This window comes from Triticum dicoccoides, chromosome 7A (genome assembly GCF_002162155.2).
Source record: "Triticum dicoccoides isolate Atlit2015 ecotype Zavitan chromosome 7A, WEW_v2.0, whole genome shotgun sequence".
Classification (NCBI taxonomy): domain Eukaryota; kingdom Viridiplantae; phylum Streptophyta; class Magnoliopsida; order Poales; family Poaceae; genus Triticum; species Triticum dicoccoides.
In genome coordinates this window covers 243,165,666-243,175,228 of record NC_041392.1, presented here as the reverse complement: position 1 = coordinate 243,175,228, position 9,563 = coordinate 243,165,666, and the positions used below count along the sequence as shown (strand labels likewise).

The following is a 9,563-nucleotide window of genomic DNA, read 5'->3' as shown; positions in this document are numbered from 1 at the left end:
TTTGCCCCGCGGCGTATCAGACGCCGCGAAGTTTTACCAAGCCGAGGAGGGAAGCTCAACAGAGAAGCTGTTCTGGTCTCAGTATACTGGGACCGAACACCCGATGCCTATGAGCGACTAGCTGAAGCAACTGGTCGAGCTGCACAAGGCGGCCGAACAGGCCATGAGGGGCCTTATAGTCCGGATGTGGCCTGGTGACTCCCTTCCCAACAGCTACTTTGGCCTGGTGAGGCGGCTTATGGATGCCTGCCCACGGTTGGAGGCCATAAAGCGGTCAGTTTGCATCAAGGGTGCACGCCGGGCCTTTGCCCGTGCGAAGGTCCACTGGGCCAAGATGGACCCTGAGAAGCTGGTGAAGGAGGGGCCACCGCAGGACAAGGAGCATCGCCACCCCGAGATGTATTATGAGGGTGTCCTGAAGGGTGCCCGTCTTGTAGCGGACGAGTGTGCGAAAGATGTAATATTTGAATGAACTTGTTCGTCTGATCCTCTAGTATGAAAACTTGTTCATGTGCTCTATGCAACGCTTGTTTGAATTTAAAATATTACCTTCTGTTCGGCTGTTTATCAAATCTGGGAGATGGCTAGTCGTCGGCTTCTGCCCCCATGCCATGAGTGATGGGGTGTTCGGGATAAACCCGAGCACTCTTTTTCCCATTTTTGGGTCCTTCGAGGGAGGTGCTCAGCACAACGAACAAGGAAATCGGACTATAATGCTTTATCACTCTCACTTAGCCATAGAATTCTATAATTTTAAATTTTGGCGAAGCCCCTAGTATTCGGAAGGCCGAATTCGGGGCGCTATACATGCCTTAAGCCGGACAAAGCCTACTCCTCGCTCTAAGCGACATAAGTCTTTAGGGACTCGAAACCTCTCGAACAGCGACCAGTCTCTCGCCTTATCATGACAGTCAGTTTTAGCTTTCTCTACTGAGGTGCTTAGCCCAGCTGAACCGGGGCACAATCGCAGTAGTTCTCCCAGTGCTACCTTAGCCGATGTAGCGGAACGTAAGGTACCAAAACATGGGAGCCGGGCAAACCCAATTATCACTACAGGAATCAGCTAATTTGTCGTCAGTACTGCACTTTGCCGTCAGCTTTTCATCGTGGCAGACGGCAAAGACATACTTTGCCGTCTGTGGCTGACGGCAAAGGACAACCGACGGCAAAGACATACTTTGTCGTCTGTTTTTGTTTTGCTGACGGCAAAAGCATACTTTGCCGTCTGTGTTTTTTTCATCTGATGGCAAAGACAAATGTTAGCTGACGGCAAAGATTCAAATACGACAAAATGTATGCAGGTGACGGTGGGAAAACGGGAGCCCGTCTTTGCCGTCTTTGCGTACTGGGGCTGACGACAAAGGCCATATGGGCCACTGGGCCTCGGCGCTCTGGCCCACCAGCCTAGCCGGCTAAGGAGGCAAAGCCTCTGCCCGAGCCGGCCCTCACCCTCTCTCTCATTCTCTCCTCTCTACCCGATTCCCCTGGTCGCCTCCCCCCCCCACGCCCATCGCCGCCAGCCCGAAACCCTAGCTCCCTCCCTCGCGCGCTCAGATCCGACCACCCTCCCTCACTCTTCGCACTCAGATCCGCCCTCCCTCCCTCACTCTTCGCGCTGGAAACCCTAGCTGCCGGGCCATGGTGACAGACGGCGACGACGACGGCGGTGGCTACCTTGACGACGACGGTATGGTGTTACTCCCCCATCTCTTCTCCGACTCTTTCTTTGATCCCCCGTCTCTCGTCGTCTCTGTAGGTGCGGCCAGCAGCAGAAGCACCACCATGCCCTCCCTTCCTCCAACCCTAGCGATCCGGCCATGTTGGCGGCAGCCAGATCCGCGCCGGGACAGGACCTGCTTGTGCTCATGAGGAGAGGCACGCGATGGAGCAGCTCGTCAAGGACATGTCCAACCCTTCCCTTCCCTTCGTTCTATGCAGTTAATCCAAGGGTTATATGTTCTATATTGGAGTACTTTGCATTCAAATTATTTCCTGTGTTATATTATGAGTTTGATGTTCTTAAAATATGTATTCTCAATAATAGTACAAAATACATGTCTATGCTCCCATGGATCCAGGAAGTATAAGATGAACTCGATAATCTCCAATTGGTTTCATTATTGTTGTCCCGGTCCTCATGAGCGGATAATCTTTATACAACGAGTAGATGGGGGTACATGGTTTGGGTTGCTCTACAGAACTGAAATAGTTTTCCGATTACACACTTTATCAGAACCGAGACACGGGTAGGCTCTGGGTTGTGCCATCACATTAGTGAAAATAGATGTACAATGCCAATTAGTATTTTGTTTGTTGCTTCATCATCCCTCACAGACTTTCAGGTTTGGTATTCCTGCTTCTATGATATACTTAATGATTGAGGAAGGATCTATGCGATCGAAACAGATGCCTTGTTCTCATCATGATACGCTGTGAGGTAATTCCTTGCCATTGGCCATGTTAGGTCGTTATTATCTATGCACGTAGGAGGCTTCTATTTTTTTATATATTTATGGGCTGATTAATTATGGGCTTTGGGGTTAGTATCCTTTTGGAAAATGCACTGTATTTCAATTCCTGTTTTGTATCATTCAAGATTCTTCCTTTGATGTTATTTTGCTGCTGGTCACGCTCCTAATGGCATTTGTTAATACATGTATCCATGGTTTTCTTGTGTTATGATTTATCTTTCCTACAGCCAACACATTTTTTCTCTTGGCCGACTTGCTGCTTGCATACATGACAGATATGCATCCATGGTGAAGTTACTATATAAGTATAGGGTCAAGCACTGCCCCGACATACATCCTATTTTGTGTTTTTCCTCAAAGTCCCATGGCCATGTTGCTGGTAGAGTTGGAAGGTATATACTGCTGTGATCTTACTTCTATATGGCCATGTAAACCTCACTGCTTTGCACTTTTTTGATAAACGATATATGAGTTTGTAACTTCTTTCTCTTCTCTCTTGAACTGTTTATTTGCAGCACCGCCCTTGATTTTGAAATTGGAGAAGGAAGATGGATAACAGAGTTCAGTACAGTAAGGATGCTCTACAATATAGGAATCCAGGTGAATATTCTTGCTTCTAAGGTCTCCTGTGTTGGATGTGTTCTCAGTTTGCCTCTTTATTTCTCCTTTTGCCTCTGCACTACTGCCAAAACTTTATAAATTTATCTCCTTGAGTGAAATAATAATAGAAGATAGTATTAACTACTGATTCAAGCAGTAATGGGTATGAAGCAAATGACTCTTGCATATGTTCACTGTTTGTCCAATACAAAAGCTAGAATATGAATTGTTGCGACAAAATTGTAGTTGATACTATTTGATAACATGCAGCAACCATGGATTCAAGATCATGTAATCTTAGTCTACTTTTCATCTGATGCAACAGTTAAACTAGTTTGTGTATGATTCGTGTTGCATGTTATTACATAACCAGTTATCTTAATATTCTTATTTGTTTTACTATTTTGGAAGTTTTTCTTATTCAGAGTGTGAAGTGCTTGACAAGTTTATTTGTTTGACAAAAAATGGCTTTGGTATGATGAATGATGCTCTCGAGTCCGAATCTATTTGATACGATGAATTTCTAAGTCTGAACCTTTTTCCTTTTTGGTTAATTGCTGCGGGTGGGCGCTATCCATGAACAAAATAGACAAGGATGATGAGCAATACACGACCCCATGGCCGAGCCGACGACCAACCACCAGGGAAGGTCGATCCCTCCCTCTCGACTATGTTTTATTTCCCCAACTTATGCATGCTCTTCTCTGGTTTGTATTCTTGTGGTTGATATACTGCTTGATTGAATTGTATGAGGCCACTAGGTTCCTCTCATGTTGCTCTTTTTCCTGATGAGCTATTGTACATGTATGTGGCTAGTTCAGATTTAGTTCTAACAAATATTTAATTTGCTCCTACTGCTCTGCATGTAAATACTTGCTCCTGTTTTGCATGTCATGTTTGCTCCTGCTAAATGATGTGTACTAGGAGCTGTTCATGTACTAGGAGGAGCTGTTTTACATGTCATATTTATTCCTGTACTAGGCTAGTTCATATTTGGTGTCAACAGGTTCTTGTCTATTAGGATGATGTTATATGCTTGACAAGTTTATTTGACTGACAAAAAATGCCTTTAGTATGATGAATGATGCTCTCGAGTCTGAATCTATTTGATATGATGAATCTAAGTCTGAACCTCTTTCTTGTTTGGTTAATTACAGTGGACATGTGAATAAGGGACGGAGTAGCAACGTTGATTGGTTGCACGGAGCTACAGTCAACCTGATGTGGTGTTTTAATCTCCTTGACATAGAGAGTAGTTGTGTGTGGTTTCCTTTCGAGTAGCATAGTTGGAGTTTAGCATGTGTGTGTAGAGCTGATGGTTGTGAGGCTAATTCCGAGAGTAGTACATGACTGGAAGATGCCCAGCTAGATGTGATACTTTGTGATGGTTTAATATACTTTGTGATCTCATATGCAACACTTTGTGATACCCTATGATATATATATATGGACATTTGCTATGGTTTGTTTTGTTTCTATGGAACATTGTTGTTATATTTGTGATATATATGGTCTATTGAATTGTTGAGATAAATTTCTTTAAAAAAACTGTACAGAATTTTGCCGTCAGCAAATGAGTACTTTGCCATCTGTTTGCTGATGGCAAAGTGCTCAGATCTTTTCCGTCTGTAGATTGACTGCTGTTGACGGCAAAGTGCTCAGCTTTTTGCCGTCCAGAGGCTGACGACAAAGTATCTGACGTCGTCCGTCAAGTGCTTTTCTTTGCCGTCAAGCTATAACGGCTGACGGTGAAGTGTGAAAACTGACGGCAAAGCCTTTGCCGTTAGCCCGATAGAAAGCTGACGGCAAAGTATGGCTTTGCCGATTTACAATTTGCCGACACACTTTGCCGTCAGCTGCTGACTACAAACTGTTTGCCGTCATGTTTTCTGTCTTTGCCATCTGTGAAGCACAGACGGCAAATTACCTGATTCCTGTAGTGTGCCCAAGACATGATTCGGAGCTGATGCATATAATGCTATAAGTTCGGGGTGCCGCACTGTCGAAAGTGTTCGGACTTCTCATGCCGTATTATGGGGTATGCTTAAGCCCCTGGCGTATTAGCCGTACCAGAGTGTACGGGTGCTGAATGTCATGAATGAACATATATATATATATATATATATATATATATATATATATATATATATATATATATATATATAAGAAGAAGAATAGAGAATGCGATAATAGTCTAGCGCTATGCATTGTTTATTCAAAAAGGTGCGTTAAAGCAGAATGATGCAAGTAGTGCGATAAGCAAAAAGTAGGAATATTTGACATGTCCCCTCCAAGGGCAACCTGAGGAATGGTATGTAAAGCAGGTATTTCACTCGTTGTCAGAGACCACCTGAGAGTTCCGTGGTGCGACGTAGCTTTCTGCCTCCTTGGTTGTTGCATCGTGTGTCCGGCAACCATACTGCCGAACGGGGTTTCCAGAGATTAAAGTCCTGAAAGAGAGAAAAAATAATAAGGCGGAAATCCCCTAGTGCGGTTGAGCCGCGTCTTGGGGCGTGCCGTAGTCGTGCCCCCTCCCCACCTGTGCCCATGGTATTTTCAATGCGTAATTATGTACGCGGGGCATGGATTTTGCCGTTTGGCTGGGACTGGGGTGGGGGCCGCATTACTATGCGAGCTTGGAACGTGCCAGGCGGTCTTGCTGCCGATTACTCTGGGCGCGCTTGAAGGAGTCCGGGTCTTTAATCGCCGAACTAGTGGATTTCCTTAAGAGGCTGCTTTGTGCTTCTGCTGCGAGGGCCGCAGTGTGCTCCTCCGTGCGGAGAGAGCGCTCTGTGTTTCCATTGACTGTGATGACCCCCCGAGCTCCTGGCATCTTGAGCTTGAGGTACGCATAATGCGGTACCGCATTGAATCTCGCAAATGTGGTTCGCCCGAGCAGTGCATGATAGCCACTGCGGAACGGGACTATATCGAAGATTAACTCCTCGCTTCGGAAGTTATCCGGGGATCCGAAGACCACTTCCAGCGTGACTGAGCCCAGGCAATGGGCCTCTACACCTGGTATGACGCCTTTGAAGGTTGTTTTTGTGGGTTTGATCCTTGAGGGGTCTATACCCATTTTGCGCACTGTGTCCTGATAAAGCAGGTTTAGGCTACTGCCGCCATCCATAAGGACTCGAGTGATGTGAAATCCGTCAATGATTGGGTCTAGGACCAGTGCGGCGAATCTGCCATGACGGATACTAGTGGGGTGGTCCCTACGATTGAAGGTGATCGGACAAGAGGACCATGGGTTGAACTTTGGGGCGACTGGCTCCAACGCATATACGTCCCTTAGCGCACGCTTCCGCTCCCTCTTGGGAATGTGGGTTGCGTATATCATGTTCACCGTCCGCACTTGTGGGGGGAACCTCTTCTGTCCTCCGGTGTTCATGAAGGAAATATGCCCTAGAGGCAATAATAAAGTTATTATTTATTTCCTTCTATCATGATAAATGTTTATTATGTTGGAAATATGCCCTAGAGGCAATAATAAATTAGTTATTATTATATTTCCTTGTTCATGATAATCGTTTATTATCCATGCTAGAATTGTATTGATAGGAAACTCAGATACATGTGTGGATACATAGACAACACCATGTCCCTGGTAAGCCTCTAGTTGACTAGCTCGTTGATCAATAGATGGTTACGGTTTCCTGACCATGGACATTGGATGTCATTGATAACGGGATCACATCATTAGGAGAATGATGTGATGGACAAAGACCCAATCCTAAGCCTAGCACAAGATCATGTAGTTCGTATGCTAAAGCTTTTCTAATGTCAAGTATCATTTCCTTAGACCATGAGATTGTGCAACTCCCGGATACCGTAGGAGTGCTTTGGGTGTGCCAAACGTCACAACGTAACTGGGTGGCTATAAAGGTACACTACAGGTATCTCCGAAAGTGTCTGTTGGGTTGGCACGAATCGAGACTGGGATTTGTCACTCCGTGTAAACGGAGAGGTATCTCTGGGCCCACTCGGTAGCACATCATCATAATGTGCACAATGTGATCAAGGAGTTGATCACGGGATGATGTGTTACGAAATGAGTAAAGAGACTTACCGGTAACGAGATTGAACAAGGTATCGGGATACCGACGATCGAATCTCGGGCAAGTACAATACCGCTAGACAAAGGGAATTGTATACGGGATTGATTAAAGTCCTTGACATCGTGGTTCATCCGATGAGATCATCGTGGAACATGTGGGAGCCAACATGGGTATCCAGATCCCGCTGTTGGTTATTAACCGGAGAGTCATCTCGATCATGTCTGCATGTCTCCCGAACCCGTAGGGTCTACACACTTAAGGTTCGGTGATGCTAGGGTTGTAGGGATATGTATATGAAGTAACCCGAATGTTGTTCAGAGTCCTGGATGAGATCCCGGACGTCACGAGGAGTTCCGGAATGGTCCGGAGGTAAAGAATTATATATAGGAAGTGCTATTTCGGCCATCGGGACAAGTTTCGGGGTCACCGGTATTGTACCGGGACCACCGGAAGGGTCCCGGGGGTCCACCGCGTGGGGCCACCAGCCCTGGGGGGCCACATGGGCTGTAGGGGGTGCGCCTTGGCCCATATGGGCCAAGGGCACCAGCCACAAGAGGCCCATGCGCCAAGAGATAAGGAAGGGAAGAGTCCCAAGGGGGAAGGCACCTCCTAGGTGCCTTGGGGAGGAGGGATTCCTCCCTTGGCCGCCGCCCCCCTAGGAGATTGGATCTCCTAGGGCCGCCCCCCCCCCTTAGGCTCCCTATATATAGTGGGGTAAGGAGGGCCTCTCAATCCACGCCTTTGGTGCCTCCCTCTCCCTCTCCAACACATCCTCCTCCTCCATAGTCCTTGGCGAAGCCCTGCCGGAGTACTGCAGCTCCACCACCACCACGCCGTTGTGCTGCTGTTGGAGCCATCCTCCATCAACCTCTCCTTCCCCCTTGCTGGATCTAGAAGGAGGAGACGTCACTGCTCCGTACGTGTGTTGAACGCGGAGGTGCCGTCCGTTCGGCGCTAGGATCATCGGTGATTTGGATCACGACGAGTACGACTCCATCAACCCCGTTCTCTTGAATGCTTCCGCGCGCGATCTACAAGGGTATGTAGATCCACTCCTCCCTCGTTGCTAGATGACTCCATAGATAGATCTTGGTGACATGTAGGAAAATATTGAATTTATGCTACGTTCCCCAACATATTATTCATGCTAGAATTGTATTAACCGGAAACATAATACATGTGTGAATACATAGACAAATAGAGTGTCACTAGTATGCCTCTACTTGACTAGCTTGTTGATCAAAGATGGTTATGTTTCCTAACCATAGACATGAGTTGTCATTTGATTAACGGGATCACATCATTAGGAGAATGATGTGATTGACATGACCCATTCCATTAGCTTAGCACACGATCGTTTAGTATGTTGCTATTGCTTTCTTCATGACTTATACATGCTCCTATGACTATGAGATTATGCAACTCCCGTTTATCAGAGGAACACTTTGTGTGCTACCAAACATCACAACGTAACTGGGTGATTAGAAAGGTGCTCTATAGGTGTCTTCGAAGGTACTTGTTGGGTTGGCGTATTTCGAGATTAGGATTTGTCACTCCGATTGTCGGAGAGGTATCTCTAGGCCCTCTCGGTAATGCACATCACTTAAAGCCTTGCAAGCATTGCAACTAATGAGTTAGTTGCGGGATGATGTATTATGGAACGACTAAAGAGACTTGTCGGTAATGAGATTGAACTAGGTATTGAGATACCGACGATCGAATCTCGGGCAAGTAACATACCGATGCCAAAGGGAACAACGTATGTTGTTATGCGGTTTGACCGATAAAGATCTTCGTAGAATATGTAGGAGCCAATATGAGCATCCAGGTTCCGCTATTGGTTATTGACCGGAGACGTGTCTCGGTCATGTCTACACAGTTCTCAAACCCGTAGGGTCCGCACGCTTAACTTTACGATGACAGTTTTATTATGAGTTTATATGTTTTGATGTACCGAAGGTTGTTTGGAGTCCCGGATGTGATCACGGACATGACGAGGAGTCTCGAAATGGTAGAGACATGATGATTGATATATTGGAAGCCTATATTTGGATATCGGAAGTGTTCCGAGTGAAATCGGGATTTTACCGGACTACCGGGAGGTTACCGGAACCCCCGGGGAGCTTAATGGGCCTACATGGGCCTTAGGGGAAAAGGAGGGCAGCAAGAGGAGTATGGGGCGCACCCCCCTAGGCCCAAACCAAATTGGTTTAGGGCAAGGGGGCTGACGCCCCTCTTTCCTTCTTCCCCCTCCCAAGTCCTAATCCAAATAGGAAAGGGGGGGAGTCCTACTCCCGATGGGAGTAGGACTCCTCCTGGCGCGCCTAGCCCTGGTCGGCCGCACCCCCCTTGCTCCTTTATATACAGGGGCAGGGGGGCACCCTAGAGACAACATTAGATCATTGATCTCTTAGCCGTGTGCGGTGCCCCC

At 46.7% G+C, this 9,563-nt stretch overlaps 1 long non-coding RNA gene across 3 annotated transcripts; it reads left to right on the top strand.

The window, feature by feature from the left end:
• The first annotated feature begins 1,466 nt into the window (after positions 1-1,466).
• Positions 1,467-4,561, top strand: LOC119334571. 3 transcript variants are annotated; one of them, XR_005161413.1, is made up of 7 exons: positions 1,467-1,687; positions 1,757-1,905; positions 2,343-2,437; positions 2,747-2,863; positions 2,987-3,071; positions 3,661-3,720; positions 4,229-4,561. It is a non-coding gene; the product is annotated as an uncharacterized LOC119334571 (long non-coding RNA). The 3 variants fall into 3 exon arrangements; XR_005161411.1 differs by having other exon boundaries at positions 1,757-2,437; XR_005161412.1 differs by having other exon boundaries at positions 1,757-2,437; positions 2,699-2,863.
• The last annotated feature ends 5,002 nt before the right edge of the window (positions 4,562-9,563 follow it).